The sequence below is a fragment of the Sphaeramia orbicularis genome, chromosome 21 (genome assembly GCF_902148855.1).
Source record: "Sphaeramia orbicularis chromosome 21, fSphaOr1.1, whole genome shotgun sequence".
Taxonomy (NCBI): domain Eukaryota; kingdom Metazoa; phylum Chordata; class Actinopteri; order Kurtiformes; family Apogonidae; genus Sphaeramia; species Sphaeramia orbicularis.
Window position 1 is genome coordinate 20,677,413 of NC_043977.1, and position 15,714 is coordinate 20,693,126.

At 36.5% G+C, this 15,714-nt stretch overlaps 1 protein-coding gene across 5 annotated transcripts in view; it reads left to right on the plus strand.

The window, feature by feature from the left end:
• The first annotated feature begins 5,662 nt into the window (after window positions 1-5,662).
• galnt13 (polypeptide N-acetylgalactosaminyltransferase 13) overlaps window positions 5,663-15,714 on the plus strand; it is a 65,289-nt gene continuing 55,237 nt past the window's right edge. For 2 of the 5 annotated variants that reach the window (XM_030125611.1, XM_030125606.1), the window contains exon 1: window positions 5,663-6,070. The gene's annotated coding sequence lies outside the window, so the exon portion shown is untranslated. The remainder of the gene's footprint in view (window positions 6,071-15,714) is intronic. The other 3 variants (XM_030125608.1, XM_030125609.1, XM_030125610.1) reach the window with 3 other exon arrangements.

Sequence of the window (15,714 nt, forward strand, 5' to 3'; positions counted from 1 at the left end):
GTGTGCGGATGCGTGTGTAAATCAATATGATCAATAGGTAGAGTCAGGATGTACACATGTTTGCACAAACAGACAGACAGACAGACAGACAGACAGACAGACAGACAGACAGACAGATAGATAGATAGATAGATAGATAGATAGATAGATAGATAGATAGATAGATAGACAGACAGACAGACAGACAGACAGACAGACAGGTAGCTGTCACACTCTACTATAAAAATAACACTATGATAATTAACCCTTTCATGCATGAGTTTTGAGAACCATTATCAAGTTTTTTTTTTCCTGAGTGTTTCTATTCCTCTTTGGGCATGAAAACATAAACGTGATTGAATTTTTTTTTTATGAACTTATTTTTCATGGTGTTACAAAAATATCCACTCAGCTGGACACCATGCCTTTAATTTCTGAAGCAAAGAAACATGTATTTACTGATATACTGTGTGAGAACTATGAAATAAAAACATTTTTAATGCAGCTAATCTGATGTTTTCTCACATTTTAACATACTCTAATACTACGTATTACTCACTTCATGGAGATGATATGCCAAAAAATAAATAAATAAATTTAAAAAGAAAATAAAAAAAATAAAAAACCCTATTAATTACAGTCTAATCACAATTACCTTTTTTTTTTTTTTTTTTTTACACTCAAACATGTTTGTGCAGATCATGTTTTGAATTGCAGTGTATGGGATGATAGATAACTGCGCACTGTGTTGGCTGATATGGAACTAAAACAACAAAATCCATGAAAATACAAGAGAACAGATGTAGAATAGCTGTCCACTGTAGTGACCACTATACATGAAAAGGTTGAAACACAGTAAGATAAAAAATAACAAATAAATTTTAAAAAATCAGTAATTAATAAAGGAATAAGAATATATAAAAGAATATACTGTTGTAAGCTAAAATAAATAAATAAATAAATAAATAAATAAATAAATAAATAAATATATATATATATATATATATATCCGCAGAACTACAGACATAACATATTCAAAATCTATAGAGAAGTATGGAGGATATACAAATGAATTTTCTTTTCTATTTTCTATTGATTTATCATCATTTATTATAATAAACCTCAACAAATCCGGTATTTTACTATGTTTAATTTACTGATCATGTGGATGTTCATTAACTCCAACAAAAATGTGTCTGATCACTAACATTACACTATAAATGCACTGTAGTACCCATCATTATCCAAGACATGCACTGACATCTAGTGGTTGATCTGCATGGTTTGTTCGTCTGCATGTTATAAGCAGTAATGAATGGCACTTACACTCACCTTAAAAGGAACAAAAAGATTAGTCAGCTGTTGCTTTTCAGTCGCCTTAGAGAATAATAGCAGATATGACAATATCAGGTGGGATGTAATTTAAATAGATAGACAGTTTACAATGTGTGACCATGTTTCCTTGACAGTCAGTCACATTCATAAGCTTAATAATGATAATTAAATTTCCTCATACATTTGTACGTTGCTAAACACTATACAACCCTTGAAGAGTCTCATCAAGAGCAGCAGATGGCAGCATTGTTCAACATGATTCAGAAAAGACTTAACCTCTAAAGTAACTGATAGAGACATCAATCTGGTCTCAGTAAAAAAAAAAAAAAAAAAAAGAATCGTAAATTCACTTAATGAAGGACTGATATAAACACCATGTTAGACAGGGTTGATGGGATTTTAACTAATGCCTATCTTAGGTTTTTATATACATTGTACATTTAATCTAATTTGTAGTTTTGCTGGAGGACAGTTTGTGGTTCTGTGCTGTGCAACACTTTATAAGCTATGGGAAAATTATTATGAATGTATTAAATGAATTAATCAAAATCACAATATCAGTATCAGCCAATGCAATTATGCATTTGTAAAAGGATGCAATGATTCAAGATTCCAGATTTTTATATGCCATTTGTGCACAAACAGTCCAGGAATTCTGGAGCAAGGCCCATTTGGAGTCAAGTAAAATAAATAAATAAATAAATTTAAATTAGAGGTTAAACTTTCTTAAATGTAAAGTAATTAAAAACACTGTACAAAAATAATAAAAAATAAAGTGGAAAAAATATTATGAATAAATTAGACTGTAAACAGACAAAAACCTGTTTCATTGATGTAAACATATACATGATGAACCAAATCAGTACAGTAGTAACAGAGGATTATTGCAATTTTTCCATAAATGACAAATATTGCATATAATATTACGTGGAAAAATAGGTCTGCTGATATTTTTGATCCAATGATATGGAGCAGAGATGTGATATGAACAACACATCACCAAATCATGAAGCCCTATTACGTTCACAAACTAATAAAACCCCCAAATTTCAAGCATTATGAAAAATCTAAGCATGTCCACCACAGATGTTACATTGATGACAAAGCAAGCTGACAAATACTAGGGACTATTTACATTTTCTACATTCATTTCATCCATGAAAATCAAAAGCAAATCCTGAAACCCTTAAAGTCAAGAAACAAACATGTTCATTGGGCAGTAAGTGAAGTAAAATGATTAAATTTATCCCAGGATGACATTTGTAGTAAAGTAATGAAGTTGTGTGGAAGCTGAATCCATGGAGATTTCAGGTCTTTATTAAACATTTTCTAAAAAAATAAGCCCAAAATCAGGTTGAAACAAGTCTTGTGTGTTTAATGCTTCTGTTACCTTTTGATTTGTTGACTTTTTTTTAACCATTTCTATATTTTAGACATATTGTTTAGCTTTATGCACTTCTTGAGTTGTGATACATAGTGTAGTGGTATATGTTTTATATTAATAATGGTATATATGAAAGTCTTTGGTCATATGGCATAAATCTAGTGTAAAGCATATCCTAGTTGCTGTTATTCATTCATTATCTGACATGGATGAAGTGAGGACAAAAAACAGTTTTGAGGTCAAGTTTGCACTGATTATTTTTATTCACATGTGAAACAAAGACAGTTACAGTTATATGAGGTATCATACATGCACCTCATCCTTACGGTTAATGTCTTATAAGCTCATGTACTATTTGGGAAGGCCAACTGTGTAAATATAAAATGTAAAAATCTGTCAGATAACACACAGATGTTTTGGAAATGCACAAATATTCAACCCTTCTGGGGGAAGGTTCACTCAGCTCTCAATCCCAAATTCTTGTCTTGTTCTTTACCTCGGACATTTGGAAGAAACGCTGCATAAAGGAAACAGATATCTTGTCAAGATCCTCCTGGTGGCATGGAAGAAGGCCATAACTAAGAAAGAACTGGTTGAAGACTGATGCTCTGTCTTACAAACAATGGCTTTCAATCATAGATGATATACTAGTCATGGAACATCTTATATATAAACTAAAGTTGAAAGAAAATGCCTCAATAAAAAACTGGGGAAAATGGCTGACATTCAGGGAAAAATGTGTCTATTAAGGACCCTAAACATATTCTGACACAAACACAGGCTGTTCTTTTCATTTGTTTGTTTTCTGTTAGTTAGTAAGGAACTTACTAAACAAAAACAGCCTATACGTGATGTGTTGTTCTTTGGTTATGCCTTACTTAACACATTGTGCAGAAATATGGGGAAATGCAGGAAAATTTGTATAGATACATTAGTAAATTTACAAAAAAAGAGCTATTAGAATAATTAATAAACTAGGATATTTTGAAGCAACTAATAATTTATTTATTCAATTTAATACCTTGAAATTGCCAGATATTGTATATATTAAAATATTAGAGATGATTTATAAAGTAAAAAAAAATAATATTCAAGAGTTCTTTAAATTAAGAGAGTAACTATCATTTAAGAGGTCTTTATATTTTTGAATATATGAAAGTGAGGACAAATGTGAAATCTAGATGTATTTCAGTTGTGTGTGTGAAATTATGGAATGGACTTGATGATGAATTTAAGTTGTTAACTTCTCTGACAAAGATTAAAACAAGTCTTAAGTATAAGATCATTCAGAAATATTAAGTGGAGATGGTAGATGTGTTTTTGTTGTTATTGATTCTTTTGTTATAATGCGAATCCTCGATGATGTACACATTTAATTTAATGTAAATGATGTGTCAGGTGAAAAGGATAGGCAAAAAATAAACTCTTGCTTCTATCTTATTCCTTTTTTGTTTTTTGTGTTTATTGTGGTTATTGTACTGTGTGCGGTGATTACTGTGAAAACCAAAAATAAACCATTCATTCATTCATTTGTTCTTTTGTTTATTTATTTATTTATTTATTTAACCCACCACCCCTCTTCAGAGGACAACTTTATTTTTAATTATAGCTTGTGCTTAACAAGTGACAAGTAACAATTTCAAGTTTTACACTCATATTATCATTAAATTCCTTGCTAGTACACATATACATAGAGGGAGGGTTCATACAAGAGTGCACAGGGACAGGACGTAACAAAGGGACAGACTGACACATGACAGTGGGACAGAACAGACATAAGACAAGACAGTGGGACAGAAACAGAAACAAGACAAGACAGTGGGACAGAGACAAACTAAGTGGTTGCTTTTGGAGATACTAATGTTGATCAGATGTATTATGTTGGCATGTATATATGTGTGTGTGTGTTCTTTTGTTGTTTCTTTTCCTGTTCTAAATCTGAGGAGATTGCATTGCATTTTACTGATGAAAATGAGAAGTAAATAAAAATTGTTTAAAAAAAAAAACAACAACAACCAAAAAACTAGAAAAGCACTTGGAGAGCGCAGACCTCTGCCAAGGCAGATCAGTGCCCCCCCCCATCACCACCAAAATGTAATCATTTTTTCCTTGTGTCAGTATCAACATTTCCTGAAATTTTCATCCAAATCCGTCCATAACTTTTTGAGTTATCTTGCACACAGACAGACAGACAGACAGACAAACCAACGCCGGCAAAAACATAACCTCCTTAGCGGAGGTAAATATGCAAACAACATTAATACAAAAATTACAGCAAAAATGTTAATACTATAGAAGCTGCATGATATGTGTGTTCACCACAGAGATAAAGCAATAAAAGACCAAAATCTGAGGACAAACTTTGGGATGTTTCAAAGGAAGCTTGGTATAATAAACCACAGGATGATTTAGGAAAACTTCAGAGAGTCGACCCAAGACGGGCCAAGATGTACTAAACCCAAACAGAGGTCACACTAAATACTGACATTAACTGTAGAACCCATTTACATCAGACAACAAACAAAGAGACTGAGAAATAAATATGTAAACTCATTAAAACCATGGAGTACAAAGCTAAAGGGGACCTGACTGTACAGTACAGTATGTATTGATGTATGAATAACTCAAAATCCTGATGTGCTGGAAAAGTTTTTATTTCAGATTTGGAATCAGCATACCTAATGTGTGTCAAATCAGACATTTTTCTTGTAGTGTCTTGCATGAGTTATCTTGCACACGGACAGACAGACAAACCAAAAACATAACCTCCTTGGCGGAGGTAATAAATAAAAACGTAAAAATGTGGATGTGAAGAGGTTATAGAGGTTATAGCCTTATGTTGCCTCTGGTGCGTGTGCGCAGTAGAGCCTACATTTACCAGACGCCCGTGACGCTTCACTTCAGGAGGATCTCGTGATTGACGTCGCTTTCAGCCAATCAGAGAGGAGAAGCGGCACATCGGCAGGTCTCTCTGAGCCGAGGTTAGATTGAACTGAATATTATCTCGCCTGTCTGTCCTCTTGCCGTTAAAATATTCCGTCGGAGAACAGGTGCGTGCCAAGTGAATGTAACGCAGAGCCGTCAATACGCATGGGGCAAAAATAATGGAGACGGCTCGTATTCGTCCTGCAGCTCAACCGGAGACGCACAGGTACCGACAGAGACAGCCTTTACCCTATCACGCTGGTTTGTGGACTACTCTGTATTGAGATGGACCGGAACTTAGGTGTCGTACCGAGACGTTGCGCGGTCGATGCACAATTCATTCAGTTATTGCACTGATTTTCACATTTGGGGATGCTGTGTGCGCTCAACACGTTGCCTGAACGCGAGGCTGGGACAGGTTACCGGTTCACTCCATCCGTCATGTAGGTAAGGAACGATTATTGACAATTTCTGAAGCGTGCTTTCATTAGAAGTACTGTTTTTTTTTTTGTTTTTTTTTTTCTGCACATCACATAACAACAGTGTGTTTGTGATCAAAATGATGCTGAGATGCTGCTGATATGCATGGGATCATTGTTTGCACCAGTTCAGAATGCTGCACTGGGCTGTCATCTTATTCCTATCAAGTGTCATCTTGGAGTATATATATATATATATATATATATATATATATATATATATATATATATATATATATATAGTTGATAAAATGTGCATCTTTATTATTTTTGTTGTTTGGGTTACAGAAAAAGCCACAGGCAATAGGTCTAATGGGCTTAAGAGGATAAGCTCTATAATCACCTCCTGTCCCTAGTAGGTCTGGGTATAGTTTGACATCATTCCATATCGATGCCAGTGCAGTGCCACAACTTTCATAACAAAAATTAAACATTTTCCACTAGTAATGCTATATTTTCCAACATATCTGCACAGAGGATGCAAGAAGACCTTAGTTTGCACCAGAAACATTGCAGCTCTGAGTCTCTGAATCCTCACCAGCTGTAGACTGACTGTAGTTTCCCTTTGGTACTTATGTGAAATCTGATAATGGAGCAAAAAGTGAGCTTGCAAACTTATCAGTTATCTTTTAGCTTTGTTTCCAAATGCTTGCTGCTCATGTTACTGTCTTGATGCTAGTGTCATGTGTTGACCCTGGGTTTGTCTTATTGTATTACTGTAGACGTAATTAGTTGCCAATCTGGCGTTTGTAAGAGAAGGAGAGGGAAAAGATGTAGAAGCAGCATTGATGAATGAGTGAGTGACACATACTTCTAACACAGCACCACACATTTCAAAACAAAGAACGTTGCCATCTCCCGGAAGAGATTTCTAATAATTGCCGGTTGTTTGTGCTTGTCATGGAAATCCAGGGAAAGTGGTGTGTAAATACTGTATAAGTAGTTCATACCACCTTGTACAGTACAGCAGACAGGAATATTCATCCATGCAGATGGTTGGATTAATTAAGTCAGATTTCTTCGGATGAGACTCCATGTGCTGTCCAGCAGGCTGTCGGAGCGTGGTTGCTGGTACCAAACCCAAACATGTATCTGCCACTGACACATCAAGCAGATGGTTTAAGATCCAAACAGAGAGTCATCATAGATCTGTCATTTGACGTGAGTGGAGGTGAAATTCTATATACACACTAGAATTAAGCAGGGTTTTTTTTTTTTTAGTGAAAGCATTTCCTCAGTTACACTCTGTATCCAGGGGTCTAAACAGAAGCTGACAACTTCTAAACATCCATCAACTCGGGTTAGAGGTTTGTAAATGGTGTGCGAATCCTGTCTGTCTGTGAACATCACCAACCACACTGTGATCTGAGTCTGGAGCTTGAGCTGGACGGCGGCGGCCTTGTTTTTGAATGAGATAAGAGTTAGCCTACGGCAGCGGTGTCAAGCCCAGTGATGGACATTTAGACAGAAAGCGAAGAAAATGTAACGTAAGTGTGTGGAGTGTAAAATCATTACCATGCTGCAAGTGAAAGATAAGGAAATCTGTCTATTTCCCAACAGGAGATGCTGAAGGCGTTGTCTACTAGAGGTAAACATAAATGCATTTTATAGAATATACATGCTTATGCAAAGAAGTGCACACATACACATTATCGCATGCACACTTACACGAGTAACAGTAATTTTGTGTTTTTTCTGGTTGTTGGAACAGAAATAAGCTATAATAACATAGAACTCAATGCAACAACTACCTTTTTTCATCACAATGCATATAAATATTGCAACCAGGACTGTACAATGCGACACAATCAATTATTAGTTAATACAAACCAACCATAGCTGTTAAACTTTGACTCTTATACCAGACAAATTAAAGCTACTCACTCATTCTTGATTATTTTTCACCCCTATTCCAAACCTTTGTGCAGACTGTCAATTAAGCATGAAATGAAATGTAAAATATTAATGTCTGTTTCTGCTCTGGGAACCAGTCTGTGGAATAATTTGCAAACTACAGTTTTCTGGTGCGTATCAGCCAGTTTTTTTTTTTCTTTTATCTATTCTACACCATGACAGCGGTAGCCCTTCTTTTAGGTACGAGCTCCTCGTTTTGTCTCGGCTGCTTGGAAATATTCCTTCTAAGCTGTGTTCGCTCTCCTCTGCGTTTGTTTGCATCATCTTCATGCGGATTTCCTCTTTGATGAACACCTTTAGATATGGTAGATCTGCACTTTATGCGCTTGCTTTTTTTTTAAAGTCATGTATCAAATGGCATTTTATGGTTTCTGTTTGTTGTAATGTTCACACTATCTGTTGTTTGTGAATTGGTCTATATTGTGTCTTTTCTATATTTATGTTATTTGTCGTTGAATTTCCCCTATGAGGCTTAATAAACCCAGTCTAATCTGATCTAATCTGTGACTATTACATGCATACATTTTTAATTTTGTGCTGTGGCTCAGGTGGTTTTCATGCATATCATGTAACCACAGGACCTGGATTAGGCCTTTATATACAGTCTATGGTTCGAATCAAGCTGTAGAGGATAAACAAATATTTACCACTGTACATGACGTACACAACACTATATTTCTTTTATGAAATTCTAGAAGCTGTTGGCTATTTGTGTGCACGCTCCTCTTTGGCTGAAAGCAATTCCATTCTGATTATACTTTCATAAGCCTTTCAGTCAACAAAAACCTATAATTTCACTGAAGTAGAAATCCTGTTTGTCAGAAAATTATGTATTTCATCAGAAATATTGTGAAGCATACATTTCATGCCAGTGAGATATCTAACCTCCACAAATTGCCTCTGGTATGAAAGCTTTGCAGATGGTCTAAGTAACACTACTGATGAAGTGGGAGAAGATGTAAATGGGAAATGAGTGTTCACTTATCCTTTGAAATGGAAAAATGTGGAGGGTCTACGCTCATCGAATGTGGGAAGTCGAGTTTGACCTCCAGTGGACTTGCAGCAGCCTTTTTCTGTGGATCTGCGTGAATAGTCCTTGGAATACAGAAAAGATAGGGAGAAAACGTGTTTCAGGAAAGTAAAGCTATAAAGAAGCGGAAGCTCATGGTGGACTTCACAAATGCTGTAGTGTATAGATTCATAGAAACAGAGATGGGATTTTTTAAGAAACTTTCTGCAAAGTTTGGCTCAGATAGTGGCCAGTAGGTAATATTAGGTTTCTCAAGTGGAAATCGCCGTCATTGTGGGAAAATAAGAGCTTAAAATAAAGATAGCACCTAAAATTGCCATTTTTTTTTACAGTTTAATTCCAGATTTATCGATAGGACACTTGAAGTTTGATGTGTAGTGATTCAGGTTATTTATTTATTTATTTAAGTATTCTTATCTTGGCTTATCTAGTTGATAATACAGTCAATAAGAGATCATTAGTGGTATTGGGTTTTTTTTCTCTCTCTTTCCCTTTTTTTTTTTTTTTAACTGGGCAGTGATACCAGTTATCATATTATTGCATCAGCCTTTAAAATCCCACTCTTCTAACTGTAGGTGGATACACTTCCCTGTTTTTTCTGTCTTTTCCTTGTATGTTTACAGATGCAGTATAACAGAGATTTACTCAGGTTTGTGTAGGCTTTACTCTCATAGACAGAGAATAAAAGCATTATTATATTATAATTACACTCAGCTGATTATAATGCTGGTCGTAATTATGTAGGCCGCAGAGAAAATCAATACGTAAATCCATGATTTTAATCTTCTGCATTTAATTTCCCTCACAGTGGTTGGGGATGAGTACTGCATATCGTTCTAAAGCTCAAGCTCATGTCTGCTATCATTTATCTCTTAAAAGCCTAGAAAAATACATTATACTAATAAAAAAGTAGATAAATAAAGAATATTGGGTAAAACCGTGAGTAAAGATAAGCACAAATGACAAATACCTTAAAATATATGAAAATAAAATACAATACACTGATACTAGCTGTTAAACAGATCGTTTTAAATGGTAGTTGAATGTGACTTTAAATTTTACAGTGTCGGGTGAACATCATACATCATGCATAATGAACCAAAATGGAGGAGAGGAAAAGTAACATCATTAGTTGTCTGCTTAATCTTTACATTACAAAGTTGTTTTGCTCGAAGAGTCTTTTTATTTTTGCAAGTCTTCAGTTATATTCTGAGATATATTTTCCAACTATATCTTGTATTTGTATTTTAATAGGTACTGAACAGTCAGGTTTGATTCGTGTGTGTGTGGTTTTGATTGAACTAACACCTGCCTGCGATGAACTCAGAGCAGAGGTCAGATTCTACCTAAAAGATCTATTTTTACAGCTTTAGAAAGTAGTTGTGGTAAAAAGAGCGTAGAGTGGAAAAAACTGAATACGAACTAGGCGATTTTTGTGGCCAAGACATGCTAGCCTAACAGTGCAGGTGTTGAGACTTAGATCGCTTTGCAATTAGACTATGTAGAAAGATAGTTATTTTATGGGTTTTTTGGGCTTAGATGCCTAACCAAGGTTGATTGACAGGCATACGCAGCACACGCTGAACTTAGATGAACTTTTGTTATAAGCTTTTCTTAGAAATAATGCTGAACAAATGATGTATAATGGATATGCTTTGCCCATTTGTTATTATTAACCAATTGTGAGTCTTGTATTAATGAAGTCACAAGGAAATGGGAGTCTCCAACAGTCACTAAAGACTATAAAAAGTAACAAAGGAAACTCTTATTGAGAAGAGTGTGGTTCCTCCTTTTTTTCCTTGTTTTGACAAGTGTGTGTTTTATAGAGAAACTAGTGGTAAACTGCCTTCTCTGATAATTCACAAGTTTTGATTTTTTTGTCAACTTTTGCTGTTTTAATAAACCAGATTCTGGACTAAGCCTTTTAAAAACTCAACCCTTCTCTTGGTGACTTTTTCTTCATTCTCCTGTTGTGTTCCCCCGACACTGACTTCAAGGGGTAAGTCCTTTTTAAAATGTAAGTGTACCCCCCATTCCCAGCAGTTGTGGTTTTTACCCTGGCTCCTCAGATTCTATGGGGCTCCTGGTCAGATAAAGAGACACTGTTTTGTCCTTTGCATCACGTAGACGTTTCCTAATTTCGCGAAGGTACACTTTCGGTGGAACAAATATAAAAAATTTTGGAAAAACAGTCTCTTCCTGAGATCCTTGAGTCTACGTGTTTTTACATAGCAATATTTTGTGTATTAAGGATGCACACTGAACAAAAATATAAACGCAACACTTTTGTTTTTGCTCCCATTTTTCATGAGCCGAACTCAAAGATCTAAGACTTTTTCTATGTACACAAAAGGCCTATTTCTCTCAAATATCGTTCACACATCTGTCTAAATCTGTGTTACTGAGCACTTCTCCTTTGCCGAGATAATCCATCCACCTTACAGGTGTGGCATATCAAGATGATGATTAGACAGCATGATTATTGCACAGGTGCGCCTCAGGCTGGCCACAATAAAAGGCCACTCTAAAATGTGCAGTTTTATCACACAGCACAATGCCACAGATGTCACAAGTTTTGAGGGAGCGTGCAATTGGCATGCTGACTGCAGGAAGGTCCACCAGAGCTGTTGGCCGTCAATTGAATGTTCATTTCTCTACCATAAGCAGTCTTCAAAGGCGTTTCAGAGAACTTGGCAGTACATCCAACCGGCCTTACAACCACAGACCACGTGTAACCCCACCAGCCCAGGACCTCCACACCTCCACATCCAGCATCTTCACCTCCAAGATCATCTGAGACCAGCCACCCAGACAGCTGCTGCAACAATCAATTTGCATAACCAAAGAATTTCTGCATGAACTGTCAGAAACTGTCTCAGGGACGCCTATCTACATGCTTGTCGTCCTCATCGGGGTCTCGACCTGACTGCAGTTTGTTTTCGTAACTGACTTGAGTGGCAAATGTTCACATTTGATGGCGTCTGGCACTTTGGAGAGGTGTTCTCTTCACAGATGAATCCCAGTTTTTACTGTACAGGGCAGATGGCAGACAGCATGTATGGCGTGGTGTAGGTGAACGGTTTGCGGATGTCAACGTTGTGAATCGAATGGCCCATGGTAGCGGTGGGGTTATGGTATGGGCAAGCATATGTTAGGGCTGCACGATATTGGAAAAAACTGACATTGCAATTTTTTTAACCCTGCAATATATATTGTGATATGAAAAAATACTCAGGAGGATATAATAGCTGTGTGGTGTTGACTTAAGTGGTCAAAAAAATTAGTTGTTTCCTCTCATTGTGGCAACAGGTGCAAGGCACTGTCAACACAGAACACGTGTTTCAATATCATCCTTCTTATAGCAGAAACAATCCTAGATAACTGATGTTGCTTTACTTTTTGGCACCAAGTCTTTGTTTTTGGCGATTTTCTCTTGCTCGTTGCTCATTTTTCAGTGTTGTTCCCAGCGACTCACTTCTAACTGATTAAGAAAGATTGCGATCGGTGGATCGCTGTGCCTAATGTGTGTCACATACCCTTGAAATTAGATGAGAACATGTTGAGTTCATTTAACTCTTACATTGCAGGAACTGCAATGTGACTATTGCGCACATGTACATTGTGATGTCGATGCTCAAATGATATATTGTGCAGCTCTAGCGTATGTTATGGACAACGAACACTGGTGCATTATATTGATGGAATTTTGAATGCACAGAGATGCCGTGACGAGGCCCATTGTTGTGCCATTCATCCATGACCATCACCTCATGTTGCAAATTGATAATGCACAGCCCCATGTTGCAAGGATCTGTACACAACTCCTGAAAGCTGAAAACATCCCAGTGCTTACATGGCCAGCATACTCACTGAACATGCCACCCATTGAGCATGTTTGGGATGCTCTGGATTGGCGTATACAACAGTGTGTTCCAGTTCCTGTCAATATCCAGCAACAGCCATTGAAGGAGAGTGGACCAACGTTCCACAGACCACAGTCAACAACCTGATCAACTCTACGTGAAGGAGATGTGTTGCAATGTGTGAGGCATATAGTGGTCACACCAGATACTGACTGGTTTTCTGACCGTACCGTAAAACTGCACATTTTAAAGTGGTCTTTTATTGTGGGCAGCCTGAGGCACACCTGTGCAATAATCATAGTGTCTGATCAGCATGTTGATATGCCATACCTGTGAGGTGGATGGATTACCTTGGTAAAGGAGAAGTGCTCACTAACACAGATTTAGACAGATTTGTCAACAATATTTGAGGAAAAACAGGCCTTTTGTGTATGTAGAAAAATCTTTGAGTTCAGTTAATTGAAAAATGGGAGCAAAAACAAAAGTGTTGTATTTATATTTTTCTTCAGTGTAAATACTTTCTAAATTCAGTAAATTCAACGTGGATGTTTTTGTCTCCACTGTCACAGAAAATGGAGTTGCTGACTTTTAGTGGCTCACGTGGTTAATTTTCTATGATGTAGATTTCCAAAGAATGCTTTTCATTCTGGTCATGCTGCTCATAAAATCATGGAGCTCACAAAGAATGACTGAATGAGTGTTTGTCCTTGGAGCTGCAGTCAGCTGAGGAGTCAGCGCAGGAAGCAGGACCAGCACTCGCCTAAAACCAGCTTTTAGGACTTTTCTAACTTCTCAACAGCAACTTATAGCTCACCGTTGTGTATTCTGCTGGAGAACTGTCCAGACTCAGTGCTGTGATTGTAGCCAGAGGTAAACAGTTAAACAGTTACTTCATTTCCATGATGTATTTTTGATGGACATTGTTTTGTTGAAAATTGATTCCTCTTTGACACTACTACTACTATTACTACTACTACTGCTACCGTTACTGTTACTACTACTACTGCTTCTGTTACTACTACAACTACCACTACAACAATAACTACTACCAATATTAGTAATGCAGCAACTAATACGACAACAGCTACTACTACTATCAACACTACTACTGCTACTACTACTACTAATATAACTAATACTACAACAACTACTACTATTATCACTATCACTACCACTACTACTACTACAACAACAACTACTACTACTAATATTACTAATACAACAGCTAATACTACAACAACTACTACTACTATCACTATTACTACTACTGCCATTACTTCTATTACTACTATTGCAATAACAATAACTATTACTACTAATATTATTAATACTACAACTAGTGCAACGAATATACTAGTGCTACTACTACTACGACTACAGCTACTCCTACTACAATTGCTACTACAATTTCTGCTAGTACAACTACAATAACTAGTACCTGACCTTGATAAAATCAGTTATTCTTATTCCAAATGTGATATCTAAAGATAAAAAACTACTATTTTCCACTCTTTCACTGACACCTTTCATTGAGTATTCACTTCATTTTCCAGAAAATGTGCCACTTGCACAAATGAATCCTTGACTGTTAATTCAAGAGAGCTGAGCTTTGAGGGGAATACGAGATCACCAATGAGTTCTGCAGTCTGGGGTTCAGTGAAAATACCAGCTTTCAGCTCTGCATCAGTTCAGGAATTGAAAACCATCTGCATTTTAATCACTTAAAATTAACAGAATTAAAACGCTGGTGTGATACAATGCTAATTGATACAGTACTGGGCTTAAGTGTTAAAACAGCATGAGGTTTGTTTTAGCATAGCTATAATTACCATATTTAAGCATTTCTAGGTCTGTGTGTTAAAAACTGCACTTCTTGGTAGAGGTGGGGCAGGACCTGGTCTCACCTATCAGGCCTCACCCAGCCCTTTAAGAGGATGGACCAAGCCCAGCTCATACATTTTCCTTTGTTAGATAGAGCATGTGGCCCGATGACTGGATCAGTTGATGCATAGTTGAATAAGTTGTACTTTATGTTGTGATTATTTGGTTGAACTCCTAAAGAGTGGTTTGGAGTTGTATTTTTAACTGAGTTGTTGTTTTTCCTTTGTTTAAGCTTTTCATCATCTTGATCCGAAATAGTGGAACATGTAAATAATCCTGTTGAAGATTGAAATAAAATCATAAAACCTAATCCCTGACTGTGTGCCAGTGCAGAAGCTTTAATCATCTCAATCTCAACCAGCCTTTTACATCATCCTAGTTTTTACACTATACATCAATATAGCCTACATACAACTATAATATGTAATAAATATGCAAACAACATTAAACACAAAAATTACAGCAAAAATGTTAATATTGTAGAAGCTGCATGATATGTGTGCTCAGCACAGAGATAAAGCAAAACCGGCTCGATTCGACTCGGTTACCAGGTCCTATTCCTGGAGACCGTTTCCATTACAGGATACTAAAGACTTTACAGTACATGGACATCATAGCGATGTGGTGTGTTACTTCCGTGTCGTCTGCTCAGAGTTGCTGATAAACTCGCTCGTTGCGTGTTGTCTTGTCAAGCTCATGCTGAATTTTTACGTTTGCCACGAATCTCCTCAACCGACCATGGTGTAGTTTTGTGGGCTGTCATTGTGTGGATTAACCCACCACTATATTTACTGTTTTCTGTTTTACTGTTATCATCTGTTTTTTGTAAAACGGCGGGTCACAGAGACGACTCTCTGACCAATCAGTGGTCTGCAGTCTTTACACATCACGTTTTAGTATCTGTTCCCCAGTCTTGGAACCTCA